Here is a 24,606-nt window from a genome sequence, read left to right as displayed (position 1 = left end):
AAGGTCTTGTGTCTTATATAATTTTTGTTGTTAGGAGTAATATGAATTCACTTCATTCTGAATTTCATTTGTTTTCATTGGCAATGAATTGTTACTGGCATGTACTTTTCCCTAGAGTTAGTCTTCATATATGCATAATCAATTAAACACATCATATTCATTGAAATTTATTGTTTTAGTTTCTTTTAATTGACTTATAAGTTATTTTTGGCAATCAATACATGTGATAGGTTTTATATGGACAGCTTCATTTAATCATGTAGCATATGTTGATCATATTTTGATGTAATTTCTGTAGATTACCACAGTCTATTTTCTCTGTATAAAAATAGTATTATTTGGAGGTCAAACAGATTGTTTCTATTATAGACTTTTTTTTTTCATTATTTAAGATCTGCAATGCTCACTTGAATACTAGTTGGGAGATTGGACCTGGGCCAATTTTGTGAGACGATTTTAGTGGATCATAGTATATAGCCTTGGCTATATATTTCTCCTCCCTGGATTCCAGTAATTATCACCAAAGTTTTCAAATGTGTAAACCTTAAGAGTTTCAATGTGTGACATAGAAAATCAGGTGGTATAATTATGCCTCTGTTTGAAATTCTCACCAGTCAAAGTCAGCATCTTATTCAGTAAAGGTTTATCTTCATCTATATACATTAAAGACTGCCTTGAAGTTTGTACATATAACTTAGACTGGGGTGTGTGATAGATGTGACTTATGAAGCTGTAGATGTGTACAACTACAATTCTGATCCTGATTATATAGCTACAATCAGAAATATGTCACCAGACAGCCTTCATAGTTCACATTTTATAAATCCAATCTATGAGCTCACTTCTGAGACTATAGAACTTCAATAAAAGTAGCACAAGGGTCTTCAGCCAGCTATTGGCCAGAGGTGAGTCTGGGCCCAATCAGGGCTGCCTGTCCCCTACAACCTCTTTTCCCCCCTCCCCCACCCGAACTCCCTGGGTTGGCCCCTGATCCTGCTACTCCTGTCTCCAGTCCCCATCTAGAGCACCCTTGGAGCTCTGATACACCCCCACCCATCCCCACTGCCAGCCTACCCCCACTACCCTGTGCCCTACCCCACCCACGGTCCTGCCACTCTGGTTGAGCACTGGGACAGAGGGTGGAAACAACAGTCCACCCTACTTCGGAGACTTCTTGGAGCAACTCTGAACAAAGGAGTCCTAACTATCCTCGCAAGACCACTTGCCACCAGCTTGGTCTCTGACCCTGCCTCCAGTCCTCTGCTGGAGTCCCAGGCCTATCTCTGCAGGTCCACTCAGAGTTCCTGCAGGCAAGATCCTTGACCCTCAAATCCTGGCTTCTGCCAAAGAACGAGGTCTCAGCTGAAGAGCGCCAGATTCCAGTGAGATCCCACTATCCTGCAAAACCTTCTCAAGTCCCAGCTCAGCCCCTGTCCACTGCCAGCTATTGGCCAGAGCTATTGGCCAGAGCTATTGGCCAGAGGACCACTGTGAGTACCTGCTTACATCTTCTGGATCCTGATCCTTGACCCCATCCCTGGATCTCTGTCTGCGGAGAAACCTCCTAGAGAGCTTGGACCACACAGAGCTACAGATATTGAATCTCAGACCCACATAAGCCCATCGGGGAAGTACCATAGAGAGAGGGGGGATACACCACCAACACCTACTGGAAGAAGCTATGGGAAGAAGGCAATACAAGAGAACACCTAACAACAGAAAGACAAACGTGACACCACCAGAATCTAGGGAATCTAAACCAACTAGAATGGAACACAACAACAAAGCAGAGGAAGCAGAAGGGTACGACTTAAAAATTACCATCATAAAAATAATAGAGGCCCTCAAAAAAGATGTGAGAAAATCCCTTAAAGAAATGGAGGAAAAAACAAACAAAAAAGTGGAAGAAATGAACAAATTCCTTAAGGAAAGTAAAGGAAGCCAAGAAAAAACAATTAAACAGGTGAAGCAAACGGTTCAAGACTTGAAAAATGAAATTGAGAAAATAAAGGCAACACAAACGGAAGGAAGGCTAGAAATTGAAAAGCTGGGCAAAAAATTGGCAACTACAGACACAAGCATAAACAATAGAATTTAAGAGATGGAAGAGAGAATCTCAGGCGCAGAAGATAAACTAGAAGAAATAGATTCATCGACCAAAGAAAATCATAAATCCAACAAATCCTTAACACAAAACATCCAGGAAATGTGGGACACCATGAAAAGGCCAAACGTAAGAATAATAGGCATAGACGGAGGTGAGGAAGCCCAGCTCTAAGGTGCCGAAAACATATTCAATAAAATCATCGAGGAAAACTTCCCAAATCTGAAGAAGGACATTCCCATGAAAGTACAAGAAGCATACAGAACCCCAAATAGGCTGGACCAAAGAAAAAAGACCCCTCGACATATAATAATCAAAACACCTAGCATACAGAATAAAGAAAGAATATTAAGAGCAGCGAAGGAAAAAGGACAGGTAACATATAAAGGCAGACCTATCAAAACTACACCTGACTTCTCCATGGAAACCCTCAAGGCCAGAAGGTCCTGGATAGATGTTCTAAAAGTATTAAAAGAACACGGATGCCAGACTAGGCTACTATGCCCAGCAAAACTCTCAATCAATATAGATGGAGAGAACAAGATATTTAATGAAAAAACCAGATTTTCCCAATATGTATCTACAAATCCAGCCCTACAGAAAGTATTGGAAAGAAAACTCCAACCCAAGGAAGGTAACTACGCCCACAAAAATGTAGGCAACAGACAAGCCAACTACACCAGAAACCAAGGGTGAAGCAGAACAAATATATTCACAATACCACTGCCAACAACAAACCTAAATCAAACAAGCATCAACAATCAATGGTCCTTACTCACCCTCAATATTAATGGTCTTAACTCACCTATAAAAAGACACAGGCTAACAGAATGGATACAAAGACAGAATACATCCTTCTGCTGCATACAAGAAACACATCTAAGCTTCAAAGATAGACATTACCTCAGGGTAAAGGGTTGGGAAAAGATTTTCCAATCAAATGGAAATAAGAAGCAAGCAGGTGTAGCTATCCTAATATGCAACAAGTTAGACTTCAAACCAAAATTAGTCAAAAGAGATGAAGATGGTCATTTCATATTCATCTCAGGAGAAATCCATCAACACAAAGTCTCAGTTCTGAACATCTATGCCCCTAATACAAAGGCACCCACATTTGTAAAAGAAACACTACTAAAACTCAAAGCTCATATAAAACCTCACACACTTATAGTGGGAGACTTCAATACACCACTCTCAACACTAGACTGGACCACAAATCAGAAACTCAACAAAGAAACAAAAGAACTAACAGAAGTTATGTCTCAACTGGGGTTAACAGACATCTATAGAACATTCCATCCAAAGACAAAAGAATATACCTTCTTCTCTGCTCCACATGGAATCTTCTCTAAAATCGACCACATACTAGGTGACATTACAAACCTCAACAGATACAAGAGAATAGGATTAGTCCCCTGTATCTTATCGGACCACCATGCTTTAAAATTGGAATTCAACAACAACACAAATAGCAGAAAACCTGCAAACTCATGGAAACTGAACAATGTGCAATTGCACCATTCCTGGGTCAAAGAAGAAATAAAGAAAGAAATTAAAAACTTTCTAATATTCAACGAGAATGAGGATACAACATACCGAACTTATGGGACATCTTCAAAGCAGTGCTACAAGGGAAGTTCATTGCACTAAGTGCCCATATGAAGAAAACAGAGGATAGTCACATAAGAGATTTAACAGCCCAACTGAAAACCTTAGAACAGAGAGTAGTGAATTCACCCAGCAGGAGTAGACGCCAGGAAATAATCAACTTGAGGGTTGAAATCAACAAAATAGAAACCAGGAAAACAATACAAAAAATCAATGCAACAAAGAGTTGGTTTTTTGAGAAAATCAACAAGATAAACAAACCTTTATCCAAATTAATGAAAAAGCAGAGACAGAACATGCAAATTAACAAAATCAGAAACGAAATGGGGAACATAACAACAGACAGAGAGGAAATCCAGACAATATTCAGGTCATACTTTGAAAATCTGTATTCCACAAAAATTGAAAATTCAAAGGAAATGGACAAGTTTCTGGATAACTATCACTTATCAAAATTAAATCAAGAACAGACAAACAACTTAAATAGACCTATAACCAGCAATGAAATAGAAGCAGTCATCGAAAGCCTTCCAACCAAAAAAAGTCCAGGGCCAGATGGATTCAGTGAAGAATTCTACCAGACATTCAAGGAAGAACTAATACCACTACTCCTCAAACTTTTCCACCAGATAGAAACAGAAGGTTCATTGCCAAACTCTTTTTATGATGCCACAATAACTTTTGTAACCAAACCTCACAAAGACACAACTAAGAAAGTAAACTACAGACCAATATCGCTGATGAACATCGATGCAAAAATACTCAATAAAATACTGGAAAACTGAATTCAAGAATACATCAGAGAAATCATCCACCATGACCAAGTAGGCTTCATACCTGGAATGCAGGGATGGTTTAACATACGAAAATCTATCAACGTGATCCACCATATAAACAAACAGAAAAAGAAAAACCATATGATTATCTCCCTAGATGGGGAAAAATGCTTCGACAAAATTCAACACCCTTTCATGATAAAGGTATTGGAGAGGTCAGGGATAACAGGAACATACCTAAACATAATAAGAGCAATATACAGCAAACCAACTGCCAACATCAAACTGAATGGAGAGAAACTTAAGCCAATTCCTCTAAAATCAGGAACAAGACAAGGCTGTCCTCTCTCTCCATATCTCTTCAACATCGTACTAGAAGTTCTAGCTAAAGCTATAAGACAACAAAAGGAGACCAAGTGGATCCAAATTGGAAAGGAAGAAGTCAAACTGTCTCTATTTGAAGATGATATCATAGTTTACATAAGTGACCCAATAAACTCTACCAGGGAACTCCTACAGCTTATAAACACTTTCAGCAAACAAGCAGGATACAAGATAAACTCAAAAAAAAAAAGTAGCCCTACTTTTTTCAAACAACAAAGAGGCAAAGAAAGAAATCAGAGAAACATCACCCTTTACAATAGCCACAAGCAACATAAAGCATCTTGGTGTAACGCTTACCCAACAAGTAAATGACCTATATAATAAGAACTTTGTGACTCTAAAGAATGAAATTAAAGAAGATACCAGAAAATGGAAAGATCTCCCATGCTCTTTGTTAGGTAGGATTAACATAGTAAAAATGGCAATCTTACCAAAAGCAATCTACAGATTCAATGCAATCCCCGTTAAAATCCCACCACAATTCTTCACCGACCTTGAAAGGATTATAATCAACTTTATATGGAAAAACAAAAGACCCAGGATAGCCAAATCAACCCTATACAATAAAAGAACTTCAGGAGGCATCACCATTCCTGACTTTAAGCTCTACTCCAGAGCTATAGTTCTGAAAACAGCCTGGTATTGGCATAAAAATGACAGGTAGACCAATGGAATCGAATTGAAAATCTTGATAATAATCCATGCACCTATGAACACCTGATTTTGGACAAAACAGCTAAAATTATACAATGGGGCAAGGACAGCATCTTCAACAAATGGTGCTGGCACAATTGGATGAGACTGCAGATAGACCCATGTCTGTCGCCATGCACAAAACTCAAGTCCAAAAGGATCAAAGAACTTAACATCAATCCAGCCACATTGAACTTCTTAGAAGAGAAAGTAGGAGGTACCCTTGAAAAAATTGGTACAGGAGACTGCTTCTTGAACATAACTCCAGGGGCACAGACACTGAAAGAAACAATTAACAAATGGGACCTTTTCAAACTTAGAAGCTTCTGTAAGGCAAAGGACAAGACCAAACTGCAGCCCACAGACTGGGAAAAGATTTTCACCAACCCTATATCTGACAAAAGGCTGATCTCCAAAATACACAACTATCTCAAGAAACTAGTCACCAAAACACCAAATAGCCCTATTAAAAAATGGGGTACAGAACTGAAGAAAGAATTCTCAATGGAGGAAATCAAAAAGGGTGAAAGACACTTAAGAAAATGCTCCACATCATTAGCTATCAGGGAAATGCAAATCAAAACAACTTTGAGATACCATCTTATCCCTGCCAGAATGGCTGAAATTAGAAACACCAGTGATGACTTATCTTGGAGAGGATGTGGAGAAAGGGGAACACTCCTCCACTGCTGGTGGGAGTGCAAACTCATACAGCCATTTTGGAGATCAGTATGGCGGTTCCTTGGGAAAATGGGAATTAGTTTACCACAGGACCTGGCAATCCCCCTCTTAGGCATATACACAAAGGATTCACATCCATGCAACAAAGACATCTGTTCAACTATGTTCATAGCAGCACTATTTGTAATAGGAAGAACCTGGAAGCAACCTAGATGCCCCTCAATTGAAGAATGGTTAATAAAGATATGGCATATCTACACAATGGAATACTACTCTGCAGAAGAAAATAATGGTATCTTGAAATCCACAGGCAAGTGGATGGCACTTGAAGAAACCATCCTGAATGAGTTAACCCAGTCACAAAAAGAGGAACACAGTACGTACTCACTCATATATGGATTTTAGACCTAGATCAAATGATCACCAGCCTATAATTTACATCACCAGATGAACTAGGATACAAGGTGTATTCTAAGAGATTCATATAAAGTCCCTCACAGAACTGGGAAGGGACAAGTCCCCCAGAGCTCAGGTGAAGTGGGGGAAGACAGTGAATGGAGAGAGAAGTAGGAGAAAATGAGGTGGAGGAAAGGAAAACCTGTGTGACCAGGAATATTGAGCCTGGTTAGGAATAGAAGATAGGAAAGAGAGAGAGAGAGAGAGAGAGAGAGAGAGAGAGACAGAGAGATAGAACATAAAAGAGGGAGCCAATATTGGTTTGAAGATAAAATTGAACACAAAGAAAGGTCGAGAGAACTATAAGACTGCTCCCAACTAACAGGTTGAGCTTATGTGGAAAGGCTATCATAAATGCCCTTCCCGGAGAGTGAGATCAACAACTAACTTCTCCATGGAGCCCTCAACTAAAGCCTGTTGAAAACAGGATCAAACACCCATACATAAACACTGAGTTGAACTAGAACCCAGATGCAGATGGAGAGGACAAGGCCATGTTGCAGAAACACATAGAGACAGCTTACCTGAACAAGGAGGAGCTAATGACCACTAGACTGATAGCTGGGAAGCCAGCATGGGACTGACTCAGGCCCCCCTGATTATGGGTCTCAGCCAGAAGGACTGACCAGTCTGGGGGACCTCAGACAGTGGAGCCAGGATGTATCCCTGGTTCACAAAAGAACTTTGCGAACATATCCCCCACGGAGGGATAACTGCCTTAATCTGGAGAGAAGCCCTAGTCCCTACTTCACAGGACCTGTCAGATCTACATGACCCCAACTGGATGGCACTCCCCTACATATGGAATTGGGGTGGGGGATGGGAGGGGAAGGTGTTTAGAGTGCATGTGAGAGGGCAGAGAGGGTAAAAAGGGAGGGAAAGAAGGAGGGAGGGCTGGGGGGAGGGAGCGAGGGAGGGAGGGAGGGAGGGAGAGGGAACTGGGATCGACATGTAAAATAATATATTAAACTAAAAAAAAAAATGCTTTGATTCCAAAATTTAAGTTCAAGGACAAGTTACTGGGGAAAAGGATTTCTATTTTTGTTTCCACAGAAAATGAAAAGATGTGGATTCCTTCCAGACTAATGTGGTTTGATCACATCAGACCACCTGAAACAGAGTACAAGCTGATCCTACATTCAAAACAGCTGGACAAAACAGCCCTACAGACTACAGCCAGGATATCTGAATCTTCTTCGAATCCCCCCAAGACAGCGCCCCTTACCAGCAGGAAGTAGTTTGGAAAGAACGATGCCCAAATTCCCAAATATTGTGTATAAATGTTTGTTTTCCTTTAATTGGACTGTTATATAAAATTAAATAAAATTAAAAAAGGAAAGAAACAGACATTAAATATAAAAAACTATTATTTTATTTAACATATGGTTTTATTGAGAACCTTATTTCTTTTATATAATCATTTTTTGATATTATAACATGATTACAAAATTTAATCTTTCCACTTTCTTTCTCTAAGCCCTCCCATGTACCCCTCCCTGATCTCCTCAAATACATGGGTTTGTTGTCATGATTACAGAATGCATATGTATAAATTTATGAACGTATATATTCCTAAGTACACCTTGCTCAGTTCATATAGCATTACTTGTGTGTATGCTTTAAGGGATGACCATCTTGCACTGTCCAACCAATTGGTGAAATGGTGTTTTCTTGTCTGAGGAAGGCAACCTCTCCCTCTCTCTGGTCTCCTTTGCTGCCTATCGTTCTTTGTTGAGGCCTCCTTGGATTTTCTTTGCCCACTTTGCCATGTTGGTTTTCGTTGTCATTTTTCAGTTTACGTTGGGTCAGTCATTTTGATGAAATTTTATGAACTTAACTTCTGATATTTCTTGTAGAAAAAAATCTCACTGCAAATACCCAGATCCTCTGGATCTTACAATCTCCTCTTCCGCAATATTCCCTTAAGTGTTGAGGTATATTGTATATATATCTATTGGAACTCTAAATTTTGATTATTTTAAGTTTCTTTTGTGATACTTACCTGATGCAATGGGAAGTTTCCTTGATGGAGTGCAAGACTACATTTCTATGCAGGTATAAGGAGAAATTTTTATAGGTTGTTATGTGGAATTAATTTCTGTTAATAAATTAGTGATTGTAGATATTCTTTCAATAACCATAACTCTAACAAAAATGGGTAGTTAGCTAAATTTTCAATACCAGGCATAGTTTCCTTCATATTGATTGTGTTCTTAAGTCAAATTAGAGAGATGCTGGTTAGTATTAGTATATGTGTGTCACTACTTGCTTTCTCAAAGTTGTCAAGATACGCTGTTCATTGATGTGGTTCATAAGCATGAAGCTCAGAAAGATTGTTGGTTGCCTTCTCCATTAGAAGCTTGCATGATGCCTTATGGTAACATGAAGTTACTCTTCGGGAGGGCCTATTAAGGTCAGTTCCAGCTCAAGAGATTCTGGGCACTATTTCTGAAGTACATGGTATTTTCAGCAATTTGAATTTACCTTCCTCCTGTGGGGAAGATAAAGGTAGCAACAATAGACTATTCTCATGAGAAGCTTTGATCAATAACTTAAAAGAGGGCTTTTAATATTTGGTATTGTGGTTCTGTTAGGTGATTATTTGTTCTTGATGGGAATGCCATTATACTCAATAAAAACTGTCATTACAGTTATATATATATGTATATATATATATATGTGTGTGTGTGTGTGTGTGTATGTATCTTTATATGCAGAATTATATGTATCATATGATTTTCCCCCTTAAGTAAATGGGTAATAGTAGGTGACTTTTTTAGCTATCCTGTTGTGTTTTACTCACTTCTCTCCTTATGTTATTTTTCCCCATATTCCCTCCTTAAGATGCTACCTTTACCCCATTTTCCCTGATGCCTTGTAAGATAATTATTAGAGAAAATTTAATATAAAAGCAATAAATAACTTATGTTGATCTCAATAGTATATACCTTGGTAGACAAATGAAAGAGAATAAAAGGAACAAACAAGACAGATAAAACATATAAAAAGTAAAGGAAGTTGCACCCATAAGTAGCCAATGAACTAATGTTCACATCTATTACATAGAAAGAACTAAGAAAGATAAAAATATTGCAATTATTCAAACAAACAATGACTAAAATTCTTCAAATTTGCCAAAATTATAACCTACAGTCACAAGAAGGCATATAAAACCCAAAAAAGGGTCTGACAGAAATTTGTACCTTGCTAAATGATAGTTAAGCTGAGTAAAAGAAAATAAATTAATACACCTTGAGATTCATGTAACAACTTTTGAGGAAACAGGAAGAAATGCTTTATTATTTAAAGAAGAACACAATTTTAAATGTCAGAACTTTCTGTTCTGAAAGCAGATACAAAAACGAAATTTAAAAAACACTATTATATAATCAAAGAAAAAGGTGGTAATTGTGAATTGTATACCTGACAAACAGCTTTAGAAATGAATATGGAATAATGTGCACATTAAAAATGTGTTAAATAATTTATTTGACTTTATTAAGCAAAGGATAATTTCAGAAAGATCTCTAAACAGAAAGGAGATGAAAACAAAACAAAACCCTTAAAATTTGAAAGGAAACATTTAAAGGAGTAAAAATAAAATGTACTTCCCCATTTTAAAAAATCATAAATTTATGTAGTGATAAGAAGATAGAGGAAATACACTATTTTAAAATTTAAGACAATAAGTTGTTTTAGATTTTAGTCAAAATACTATGTATCTCCACCAATATATTATAGTGACGTGTATAAACAACTCAACAACATTAAAAAATAATCTATGGAAACTAAGCCAGGAATTTTGGTAAATACCTATAATCCCCGCCTTTGAAAGTCAAATACAAGGATCATGAGCTCTATGCCTGCCTGCCCTACATGATAAAAACCTGACTCAAAACTAGGTAATTAACCACAAACAAACAGCTTTAAAAAGTAATACAGAAAATTATTGCAAGTAAAAATAAAATTACCTTCAAGCATACTAGGAGATGAAAACAGACAAAAGAATAGGAAGCAGATAAAATAAAAAAAAATATGTATCCAATTCAGAATCAAGTGTGCACATAGCAACCATTAATTGTCATCACTCACAGTATACAGAGAATATGTTGTGGTATGGATTAAAATATAAATAAAATCTAACAACATAATATAGGTAAGGCACATTTCTAAGAACAATAGCATATGTAAGGTAATTATAGTGGCAAGAACATCTAATATAGATGAGAACATTACCAATGACAATTGGGGATGTCTCTAAAAGATTCAGCAAAGTGACAAAATAATTCTAATGTGTACACTGCAAATAACACCTATAACATAGAGGAAGCGAAACCAGGCAAAACTCAAAGGAGAAACATAAATTCCCCACAAATGTTGATGGGTAAATCAGTACAATCTACTGAACAACTGATTCAACTAAGAAAAGTCAGCAACACTGGAGTACTTGATGACACCATCAGCTAATAAGCTCTAATAAACAAATAAGGACAATTTGAACCCTGCCTTAGTTTGTATTCTTTTTTCTATGAAAAAAAAAAAACCATGAAAATAACAACTAAAAGAGAAAAGGGTTTACTTGGATGACATGTCCCATTCATAGTCCATCACAAGGAAAAGTAAGGGAAAGCACTCAAAGAGGATACTGGAAGCAGAAACTAATTCAGAACACATGGAGGAATGCTCTTTACAACCAGCTTGCTCTTTAACTTTGCCTGCTTTTTTTTTTTTTTTTTTTTTTTTTTTTTTTTTGGTTTGGTTTGTTTTTTATTTTTGTTGTTGTTGTTTTGTTACTGTCTTTTCTTTTTTAAACAATTACCACCTGTCCAGGGCTAGTACAGGACCCTGCTACATCCATCATTAGTCAAGAAAATGCCCCACAGGCTTTTCTAAAAGCAGGTTTTAGGAGACATTTCCTCAATCGAGAGTCCTTCTTTTCAGATGATTCTAGTGTGTGCCAAGTTGACAAGAATTTAACCACCACATACCTAAGCACAAAATGAATGCTGTCAGATAGCATTGGGTTAGGGAAGGTTCCCAAATACAGAAATGCCCATGTCTTCAAGCAAAAGTTAATATTTATTATTATTTCCCCTCCACAAAATGGAATTCTCTCTAGGCAGAGAGAATCATTTCAAATGCTTATAAATTAATACATTAACAATATCTTCTAAATAGCCCATTGGTCATGAATGTGTTCACTGAGGAAATTATAAACAAAATACAAAGATGTCATTGTTGCATGAATGTGGATCATTTGGGTATATGCCTAAGAGGGGGTAAACTAATTCCCATTTTCCTGAGGAGCCACCATACTGATCTCCAAAATGTACTCCCACCAGCAGTGGAGGAGTGTTCCCCTTTCTCCACATCCTCTCCAGCATGAATTGTCATAGGTGTTTCTAATTTTAGCCATTCTGGCAGGAGTAAGATGGTATTTCAAAGTTGTTTTGATTTGCATTTCCCTTATAGCTAAGGATGTTGACCACTTTCTTACTTGTTTTTCAGCCTTTTTGATTTCCTCTATTGAGAATTCTTTCTTCAGTTCTGTACCCCATTTTTTAATAGGGTTGTTTGGTGTTTTCTTGACTAGTTTCTTGAGTTCTTTGTATATTTTGGAGATCAGCCCTGTGTCAGATATAGGATTGGTGAAAATGTTTTCCCAGTCTGTGGGCTGCCGTTTGGTCTTGTCCACTGTGTCCTTTTCCTTACAGAAACATCTAAGTTTGAAGAGGACCCATTTATTAATTGTTGCTCTCAGTGTCTGTGCCCCTGGAGTTATGTTCAGGAAGCCCTCTCCTGTAACAATTTGTTCAAGGGTACCTCCTACTTTCTCTTCTAAGAGGTTCAATGTGGCTGGATTGATGTTGATGTCTTTGATCCATTTGGACTTGAGTTTTGTGCATGGTGACAGACATGTGTCTATCTGCAGTCTTCTACACACCATCATCAAATTGTGCCAGCACCATTTGTTGAAGATGCTGTCCTTGCCCCATTGTATAATTTTAGCTGTTTTGTCGAAAATCAGGTGTTTATAGGTGTGTGGGTTAATATCATGAGTTTCAATTTGATTCCATTGGTCTACCTCTCTATTTTTGTGCCAATACCAGGCTGTTTTCAGAACTATAGCTCTGTGGTAGAGCTTAAAGTCAGGAATGGTGATGCCTCCTGAAGTTCTTTTATTGTACAGTGTTATTTTGGCTATCCTGGGTCTTTCGTTTTTCCATATAAAGTTGATTATTATCCTTTTCAAAGTTGGTGAAGAATTGTGGTGGGATTTTAATGGGGATTGCAATGAATCTGTAGATTGCTATTGGCAAGATTGCATTTTTACTATGTTTAGCCTACCTATCCAAGAGCATGGGAGATCTTTCCATTTTCTGGTATCTTCTATAATTTCTGTCTTTGGAGCCATGAAGTTCTTATTATATGGGTCTTTCAATTGTTTGGTAAGAGTTACCCAAAGATACTTTATGTTGCTTGTGGCTATTATAAAGGGTGATATTTCTCTGATTTCCTTTTCAGCCTCTTTGTCATCTGAATAAAGTAGGGTTACTGATTATTTTGAGTTTATCTTGTATACTGCTAGTTTGCTGAAGGTGTTTATCATCTGTAGGAGTTCCCTGGTATAGTTTATTGGGTTGCTTATGTAAAGTATCATATCATCTGCAAATAGAGACAGCTTGACTTTTTCCTTTCCAACTTGGATCCACTTGATCTCCTTTTGTTGTCTTATAGCTTTAGCTAGAACTTCAAGTATGATATTGAAGAGATATGGAGAAAGAGGGCAGCCTTGTCTTGTTCCTGATTTTAGAGGCATTGGCTTAAGTTTCTCTCCATTCAGTTTGATGTTAGCAATTGCTTTGCTGTATATTGCTCTCATTATGTTTAGGTATGTTCGTGTTATCTCTGATTTCTCCATGTCCTTTATCATGAAAGGGTGTTGAATGTTCATAGCAGCATTTTTTTTTTAATAGCAAGAACCTGGAAGCAACCTAGATGCCCCTCAATTGAAGAATAGGTAAAGTAGATGTGGCACATCTACACAATAGAATACTACTCTGCAGAAAAAAAATAATGAAATTTTGAAATTCGCAGGCAAGTGGATGGCACTTGAAGAAACCATCCTGAATGAGGGAACCCAGTCACAAAAACAGGAACATGGTATGTACTCACTCATATGTGGATTTTAGACCTAGAGCAAAGGATCACCAGCCTATATTTCACACCACCAGAGGAACTAGGATACAAGGAGTATTCTAAGAGATTCATATAAAGTCCCTCACAGAAAGTGGAATGGACAAGTCCCCTACAGCACAGGGGAAGTGGATGGGGTTGTGAATGGAGAGAGAAGTAGGAGGAGAGGAAAACCTGTGTTACTAGGAAAAGTGAGTTATGTTAGGAACAGAAGACAGAAGAGAGTGAGACTGAGAGAGACAGAGAGAGAGAGAGAGAACATAAAAGAGGGAGCCAATATTGGTTTGAAGATAAAATTGAACACAAAGAAAGGTCTAGAGACCTACAAGACTACTTCCAACTAACAATTTCAGCATCCATGGAAAGGCTACCATAAATGCCCTTCCTGCATAGTAAGATCAACAACTAACTTATCCATCAAGCCCTCATACCTAAACACTGAGTCGAACTAGAACCCAGATGCAGATGGAGAGGACAAGACCGGGTTGCAGAAATTCATAGAGACAGCTGACCTGAACAAGGAGGAGGTATTGTGTCCCCAGACTGATAGTTCGGAATCCAGAATGGGACTGATCAGAACCCCCTGAATATGGGTCTCAGCCAGAAGGACTGAGCAGTCCAAGGGACCACAGACAGTGGAACCAGGAAGTATCCCAAGTGCACAAAAGGACTTTGCGAACACATCCTTACTGCCTTAACCTAGAGACAGGAGAGAGGTCCTAATCCCTACTCCAAATCTTGCAGATCTACATGACTCCACCTGGATGGCATTTCCCTATATGTGGAATTGGGATGGGGGGATGGGAGGGGAGGGTGGTCAAGGGTGCATGTGAGGTGGCAGAGACAGTAAAAGGGAGAGAGGGAGAGAGGAGAGAGGGAGAGGGAAATGGGATTGACATGTAAAATAATAAATTAAATTAAAAAAGAAAATACACAAGCTGACAATGAAATACAAAGAGTAGTATGTATGTATAGCTGAAAAGAAGTGTAAAAAATCACAACTAGAGCTATATTAAGATAACAGAAAAATCTAGCAATTAATCTTTAAAGTAAGCAGATGAAATAATTAGAAAATGATGTACATAACTAGAAAGGAAGTGGAAAACTTTGTCATAGAGAAATTTGGATCTTAGAATGCACTTTTAAAAATACATAGGTTCAACAACAATATTCAAAAGAAAAACTCAAAATTTTAAAACTCGCTGAACTTTGTCATTATTTCAAAGAAAATGAAGTGTATCACTACTAACTTAATGAAACATGCACAAGAGCTGAGTGCTGAAAACCTGAAAATATTACCAGAACTTGAGAGGCAGAAGCAAAATGATCTCTGAGATCAAGGCCAGACTTGTCTACATAGTGTATTTCAGAACAACCAGGGATACAAAGAGAAACCTCATCTCAAAAACAATAACAATAACAACAAAACAAACCCATATTATTTCAATATACATCTTTGCAGTAATTATACTGATATATGGACAGACACAAAGACTAATAAAAAAGAATAATGAGCCTACAAAGAGCCACATGGTAAGGACTGAAACAAATCTGAAACAAATCTGAACTTAGCCCTTATATTTGTTTTATATTTCCTTAGTTAACGTTTTAGACCATGGACATTTTAGAGGATAATATTTAATTTAAAGGGTGGAGTGTTTCAGTTGGGATATGGTGGCAAAGGCCTTTATTCCCGGCACTCATGAGACAGAAGCAGGCAGATCTCTTTGTATTTGAGGACAGCCTGGTCTACAGAGTAAATTCTAGAGTAGGCTTCAAAAAGCTACAGAGAGAAACCATTTCTGGATAAAGAAAGAAAAGAAAAGGAAAGAAAACAAAAACAAAAGGTGGAGTGCGTGGTGTGTATAACTGTGATGTATGTGTGTTGTGCATGTATTTGTGTTTGTTGTGTGGTTAGTGTGTGTGTGTGCATGTTGGTGTGATGTGTGTGTGTGGTATGCAGTGTGGTGTGTGTGTGGTTTGAGTGTGGTGGTTGTGGTGTGTGTGTGTGTGTGTGTGTGTGTGTATGTGTGGGTATGATGTATACATACTTCTTGTGAGGGTGTGGAGACTGGGGTGAACATAGTTGAGGGTCTATCCCACATCTATTTCCACCATTTTTCAAGATGGCATGTTTCTTCATTTAGCAAGCTGCTTAAAAAGATCTTCAGGGATCTACATATCATATTTCCAGTCTCTACTACTGACTTCACAAGAGTACATAATCACTGGGACTTCTGTACAGAATCTTCAGGTCTCAATGCAAGGCCTTCTGGTTTCCTTAAAGAGATTTTATCAATCCATCTCCTCATAACCTAATTTGCAATTATTTATTACTTTAAGTTTAGAGTTTAATTCCAAATGATCACAGGAGGGTGGACACTGAGTGAAATAGATTGACCTTTAGTATGTAGGACGGTTTCATCTAATTATATAGGTTGAAGCCTAAATAAGACAATACAGTTTTTTTTTAAATGTTTAATTTTATGTAATTGTTAATTCTCATGCACTGTGGGGGAAAAAAAAAGGAAATCCCACTGACCATTTACTTTCATCCTTTTACAAAGGCCACTTCTATACTTAGTTTATTAGTTTTCTGTATCCTTCTCCTAATATTTAAAGACAATATAGGCATTTAAAAGCTCTGAGGTAATTAACATATAGTTTTTTTTATACTTTACAAATGATTATGACATCTTTATCCTTCATGTAAACAATTCATTGTCAATTACATGGCTGTCCATCCTTCAATGTGATAATTTCTATTATATCCTATTAATGTATGACAAACTATTCAGCTACACTTAGAAAAAGAAGTCACAGTGAAACAAAGTAAACAGTTGGAATTCATAAGCTAAATGACTGTGGGGAAAACGAATGTTTTGTTTCTTAACTAGCTTATGTTACACAGTGGGTTATTTAGCTCCATTCTATATGGAGACAAATAGCACACAAATCTGTTTAATTTTCTAGAAGTCAAACTTCTAAAGAGAAATACTTAAAAATGATGTAGTTATTGAAGCCAGTGAACCACAAAATGGATTTCAGAAAACAAACAAAAGTGAATCTACTAGCATGGGGATTAGTCCACAAATCATCACTGGCAAAAATGGCTGTATATCATTGATAGGATCCAAGAATATATGGGCATGAACTCTCTTTCTTTTCCTTCTGTTTTCCTTCCTTCCTAACTTCCTCTCTTTTTCTCTCTCTCCCTCTCTCTTTCTCTCTCTCTCTCTCCCACTCCTTCTCTCCCTCTCTTTCCTTTTTTTTTCTTTCTTCTCACCCTTCCTCCTTGTCTACTTACTTTTGGTTTTACATACCTACCAAAGTTTTTGCTCCCACCTCCACCAACCTTTATTCCTCCACTGTTTCTTTGCAGATATAGGCTGGCCTTCCAAGGATATGAGCCAGACAAGGCATATCAGATTTCTGTTTAACTAGGCACTTCTTCTTCTATTCAGCTTATATGAGGTAATCCAGTAGGAAGAATGGGTCCCAAAGCAGGTAACAAAGCCTGAGATACTTCATGCGCTAACTGTTAGGACTCCTATAAGGAGCAAATTTACATAATTGTATCATATATGCTGAGAGCCTAGTCCAGTCCTATGAAGGTTTCCTGGTTGTCTTTTCAATCTCTGTAAATCCCTATATGCAGAGATTAGTTGTTTCTGTGGGTTTTGTTGTGGTGCTCTTGATAACCCTGGCTCCCACAATCCTTCTTCCACCTTTTCTGAAGAAGTCCCAAGCTCCACCTAGTGTTTGATTGTGGGACTCCCTGATTCTATCAGTTTCTTGGTGAAGCCTTTCTGAAGAGTTGGACTAAGAACTAATCTATGGGTCCAGTAGAATATCATTAGGGATCATGTCATTTACTTTTTGCCTAGTGTTTGGTACTTTCCTAGGTCTCTGGGGGGAGTATCCCATTACTGGGCCCTGGCCCTCAGGACATGATTCTCCAGCTGGGTCATTTATTAATTGGTCATTACCACCATTTTTTTTTTTTTTTTTTTTTTTGTATAATCTTTACTGCAGCATATCTTGTAGGCAGTACAAATCATCAGTCAAATGGTTTATGGCTGACTTGGTGTCCAAGTTCCTCCAATGAAAGTTTTGCCTGGTTATAAGAGATGGTCTTTCCATACTCAATAACTCCCATTACCTAGGATAACCCTCATATATTTCTGGGAATTTCCATTGCCGTAGGTTTCTAGGTCATCTCAGGGATACCCCAAATTCCTGTTGTCTCTCAGTATGTTCTCTCTCCATCCTCACTAACATGATCCCTCCTATTCTCATCATGAACCACTCATGCAGAAACTCCCCAGCCCTGTCCACTGGCAATATCTATTTTATTTCCCCTCACAGTGAGAGTCCTACATCCTCCCATTGTGCCTCCTTGCTACTTAATTTCTCTGGAGATTGTATGAAGGTTTTCCTTTGTTTTATAGCAAGTATCCACTTATAAATGAGTACATAATGTTGACTTTCTGAGTCTGGGTTAACTCACTCAGGATGATCTTTCCATTGGCTAGAAAATTTCCTGATGTTATTGTCTGTAATAGCTTAGTAATACTCAGTGTAAACCTACCCCATTTACTTTGTCCATTCTTTGGTTGATGGACATCTAGGTTTTTTCCTATGTCTGGTTATTATAAACAATGTTTCTATGAATATAGTTGCATAGGTGTCTATAATGTGTCTTTCTCTGTCTCACTCACCATATTGCCATGGTGGCTTCTTATTAATTATGAAATATTGGCCTATTGTTTAGGTTTGTTCCTAACTATCTTTTTTAACTTAAATTAAGCCATTTCTATTAATCTATATATCATTCCATGTGGTTTGTGGCTGATAACTCTCCTCCTGCACATCCTGATTCCTCCATGTCTGGTGGGAAATTCACTATCTTCTCCACAGTGTTCTCCCTGACCAGATGTCCTACTTATAACTCCTGCATAGCTATTGGGCTAGCATTTTACTTTTATATTAAACCAATAAAAGCAATGTATGCTTACACAGAAGTCCCACCACACGTGTCTTTGAGGTATGATGGAGCACTTTGCGTATATAAACAGGAGTCATATAGATGGATATTGAGGTATATTGATTGCTAATTTTCTGAGAATCCACCATAATTATTTAAAATGTCTATACAAACTTGCATTCCTGCCTTCAGCAGGGGAATATTTCCCTTGTTCCTTATCCTCTCCAACATAAGTTATCAATGTGTATTTTATCTCAGTCATTCTAACAGGTGTTAAGACAGAAGCTCAGAGTGGCTCTGATTTGCATCTCTCTGATGGCTAAAGATGTGAAACATCTGTTTTTAAGAGATTCTCAGCCATTTGAGAGTCCTCTCTTGTGAAATTTCTGTTTCGATATAGACCACATTTTTCATTGGATTCTTTGTCTTTTAGACATGTACTGTTACTAATATTCTTTCTGTGTTCTGTATGTTCAGTGTTTTGATATTATGTGACTATGGGACTTTCTTTTGTGATCCAATCTATTTGGTGTTCTCTAAGCTTTTGTTTCCTTTATAAGCATTTCATTTTTAGGTTATTGACACTTTCTTCTATGATTTTGTTAAATATATTTTCTGGGTGTTTGAACCGATTTTTTTTTTCTTCTTCTATTCCTATTATTCTTAGATTGGACTTTTTTCATGGTGTTCCAAATTTCTTAGATGTTTTATTTTAGGATTTTTTTTTTTTTTAGATTTAACATTTTCTTTGACCAATGCATCCATTTCTTTTATTGCATTTTCAAAACAAGGATTTTCTCTTTCATCTCTTCTTTTCTATTGGTGATGTAGTTCCTCTAAAGTTACCCTGATTTTCCATTTCCTGAATTGTCCCGCGCTACCGTCTCGCCAGCAAGAACTACGCGGCACACTCAGGATCCTTCTGCAGTAAAGCTTTAATGCATCTTGAGAGGGAGAGCATAAGCTTACAGAGCAGAGACGCCAAACATCCAAAAACCAACCCTTATGTAGGTTTACAACCTTCGCCTCAGACGTGTCACCTCCTGATTGGCTGCAGCCCATCGGCCCATATGATGCCACGGGAGAGGCAGAGCCCAAGGGATGGAAAGTTACCCAGCGCCTGCACACTAGCTTGTTTACCATTCGGTGCCTGCCGGATGCAGGCGCCATCTTGTAATGGAGAATGCAGGGATGGCTCCCTACACTGAATCCCCTCAATTTGTATTTTCTTTATTTCATGTCTTGAATAGCTTCCCTCACATGCTAATTGTGATCCCTTGGAATTCTTGGCTTTCTGTTTCTATTTTGGTTTTCTAGTCTTTTAGTCAAGATTTCTGGTGACTGGTAGGATCTCAAGTTTAGTTGGTAGTCTATGTCCAAGTTGGGAGTTGGCTTTTTCACAATTAACCTGACTTTTGATGCATCTGGGAGACTATGCTTTTCTCATTGGTGTGGTCTGCATCTGTTCTTCTGACTGGAATGGCCTTCATCTGGTCTGTTTATCTGTTGTGGTTTGCACCTGAGGGGCTGAAATCTGCTGGGCTTTGGGGAAGGGTCCAGCAGCAGGGCCAGTGATAAACTGGAATGGTTTTGTTCATGGAAAAGTTTTTGGGGAACAGAATCTAGGTATTCCCAGTTCACTGGTAGGTAGATCACGCCACCTGTTCTGACTAATGTAGTCTGCATTTGAGTGGTAAATGTTCAGCATTCTTACTGGGATGTTCTATGCCTGTGTGGAGGAAGTCTGTTGGGGTTGTTTGAAGGATCCATCAGCAAGATTGGTTATGAGCTGGGGTGGCATGAGCTCTTGGAAGGTTTTTGTGAAACAGACTCAATGAGGGTAGCACTTCCATTGGCAGGTGGGTCACTCACAAGATCTGACTGGTATGACTTGTTGTTTCTGCATGTAAAGTTTTTTCAAAATAGTTATTATATGGATACCTTAATGCTTTGCAACTTTTGGAATTTCTAGATTGTGAAGCAGCAACAAGAACTTCTAAATATCATTTGTTATTTCATCTTCTGTAGGTACCACATTACAAGACTATCTTACAATGCTATACCATTGATTTGGTGAATACATAAATCATGTCCATCACATTGGGATCCCTCTTTATGTCTAAGACTCTCCTTTTCTTTTCCTTCTCACACCTGACCATGATAATATTCTTCTAAATTTGACATTTCAAGAATATTCCATAAATAAAATCCTTTCTGTCTGTGATATTTTGTATATTTGGTATTACACCTTTTTTTTCAGAATGGTTCTTTGGAAACTCACTGCAATTTTATGTATCAATAATATCATCTTTTTATAAGTGATTACTATTTTGAAGCAAGAGTGAACCAAAGTCTGTTTAATTATTTAGCAGCTAATGGATGTGTTGACTATTTCTATTTTCTGGCTATTAAATTGCTATAATCATCTATGTACATATTTTTCTGTGACTATAAGTTTTCATTTCATGTAATAACTCAAGATTGCAGTCTGGAACACACTACTATTATACTCTTACTTTTCAAGAACCACCAAGATATTTTCTGGAAATGAGTTTAGCATTTTCTATTCTTACAGTGCCAGGGTTAGCCTGTTTCCCTTTGTCACTGCTCTTCAATTCAAATTTGTCGTTACTTGGGTCCTGAACATTTTTTTATGCACTTTGTTAACTTTCCAATGGCATCTTTAAAGAATTGTCAATTATTTGTCTTATCTTTTTAACTTTTTGTTGTGCTTTGAAAGTTCTTTGTATGTTGTAGACTCTTGCCATTCATGACGTGAGTAGTTTGTTAGCACTTTTCTGTCAGCTGTTTGAATTTTAATCTTCACAATAGTATATTACACTGCAAAATTAGAATTTTGATGAGATCCAAAATGTATCATCTTGTCTAAATATCACTTATACTTTTGGTGTCTGACTGATTATCTGTTTAATTAAATAACAGGGACATTTCTCCCACATACTTTGTTTTGAGAAATTTATAAATTAATACACATTCTTTATAGCTGATATGTCTTTTATTAGCTTGGATAAAGTGATTCCCTTTTGGGTGTAGATGCTCACTCTAGGCCAACATTAAAAATAATATGTTTATTCATTTAGTTGCTTTTATTTGAAGATCATTTTATCTTCAGTCAGAAACTAGTTGTGCCAGAGGATTCTCAGCATGAACACATTGAACCCCCCAGCAATATGTAACTAGAGTTCTTGTTGACCAAATAGCCTTTTTGGAAATCTGAAGGAACCAATCATGCACATAGTTCAGAAACATATGTAAAATATCCATACACCATAAAATTAAATTAAAATTGAAAACTGAACAGAAATTAGAGCTGGTTATGGTGTCATATGCGTTAAATCCCAGCACTCAAGAAGCAGAGGCAAAAACATCACTATGATTTATAGGCTAGCCTGATCTATGTCACGAGTTCCAGACCAGCCAAGCATATATGAGAAAAACTTGTCTTAAAACCAAAGAATACCGGCAGGTACATATTTATATTTGGTCTTTCTAGTGTTTCCTATTGGTCTAACATCTTCCATTTTTAATACCCAAGCCTCCTGAGTACGAAGTTATATTTTGATTCTGTGTTTTTACATTGAAAATACATTATTATTCTATATAATCTAATTATGTATTCCCCTCTCTCAGTTCCCCACAGATCCTACCCCTTCCCCAAGAACACAAATCTACACTAGTAGTTTCCCTCTAGTAAGGAGATTTTTGAGAATATTTATTTTTTCCAAAGAAAAAACATTGAGTACACTGATATAATTGGGAAAATTAAAATAATGAAACAAGATTGACTACACATGGTGCTAGATGCAAGGGGTTAAGGAGAGAATATTGGAAAGATTTCTAACATCAAAAGCCACTTAAATACACACACACACACACACACACACACACACACACACACACACAATAGGTAACGGGAGTTTGAATAATAGTGGGAACAATGCCTCAGATATACACAACACACTATCTAATAAAAGCTCAATACAAGGAATAGGTTATGTTTTTTTTTTGTTTTAATTGGTGGCACATGTCACATAGACACCCTAAACTTTATAGGGTAATGATCATTGTAACATTTTAGAACATTTCAGTTAGAATCCCTGAGTCACAGACCATGGAAAAATGACATTGGAACTGATCTGAAAGCTTCATCCCTATTGGTTTTATTTCATAGTACTGGAATGTGTTGCACTTTTTATCAGAGGGGAAAAAAGTAATCATCAATGTAACCATCTGTAAGATCTGAATGCTAGAATAATGATCCGTCTTCAAGATGTGCCAATATCTGAACCCAAAGACTAACAGTGTTTAATAACTAACAATCTGTGTCTAGATAATTCATAGACCCTCAAGAGGAACATAATAACATTATTAAGCAAAATAAAAATGTTTCAATTATTCTTATTATTTTTGTAATACATATAGATTTGTTCATCTCTCATCAAATAAGTTTTTTATTTCAGAAGATGGCAATTAGCACGGAGATTCTTTCATGGTGAGAATATTCACCTGTAAATGGAACATAAGTCACACATACAAACACATACACACACACACACACACACACACACACACCACCACCACCACCACCACCACCACCACCACCACCACACCATACAAACACAAAGGCTAAAAGTCTTCCTGTAAATAAAGTTGTAAGTTCTTGTGGTGGATGACTTCAAGTAACCAGATAGAATATGTCAGTTACACATTTGAAGTTTGAGCAATTGTGACAGCAAACACAAGGCATACACAACCTCAAGCTAGAAAATATGCATGCAGAGGGGATCTAGTATTTTCAAATCCTATCAATATTGAAAAAAAATATTGGCTTTGATTGTTTCTGGGAGACAGAAAGTGGTTCATTTTCTTTAATGATGTGACCCTTGGATAGCATGATCATAATCTAGGTTAGGCCCCATTATAAAGAGTAGTTAAGCAACACAACCTGGCTTCCATGAGGGAGAAGGAGGAAGAGTTAGGAGGAGGAATAAGAGTAGGAGGAACAGGAAGAGGAGGAAGAAAAGAAGAAAAAGGGGAAGAGGTGGACCAGGAAGAGTAGAAAGAGTAAAAAAGAGGAGGAGGAAGGAGAGTAGGACAACTCTAAGTTGGGTGATTGGGAGGGGGGGTGAGTGTATACCATGAATTTGTTGCAGAAGAGGGAATGAACATTATAAAACTGTATTCTCTGAAATTGTCACCTATTTAAGAAAATAGTACTATTTAGTGTTAGCTGTTATTTTTATTTAATTAATAGTCCTGTTATTTATATTATGATGAATTTTATGTGAAGACCATATATCTAATACCTTAGTATATTATTTTGGATGAAAGGAAAGGATGAGCTTGAAGATAAAAATACATACTTTGGATATGTGTGAGTGACCTTAGAATTCTTATGTAGCCCTGAAATAATTCTTACTTCCCTTTACAGTGAAATGCTTAAAAAATAAAACCACAATATTATCCAATGGAAAGACTTACAATGGAAATAGAATATTCATCCTCTAGGGTATGTTCATTTTAAAGAAAAAAACTTTTGATTGTAAAGAAATTAAATATTGAAAAAAATCAAAATGAATGTGCATGGTTATATCTAAAGAAGTTAACTAAACAGTCCGATAAATTCTTCTGAGTCTTATTTGCAAGTAGAAACCATCAATCTGTCCCCCAAGAGATGAACCTTTGCCTAGCGTCTACTC

This window comes from Phodopus roborovskii, unplaced genomic scaffold, assembly GCF_943737965.1.
Source record: "Phodopus roborovskii unplaced genomic scaffold, PHOROB, whole genome shotgun sequence".
Lineage (NCBI taxonomy): Eukaryota > Metazoa > Chordata > Mammalia > Rodentia > Cricetidae > Phodopus > Phodopus roborovskii.
Note: the sequence above shows the minus strand (reverse complement) of the source record.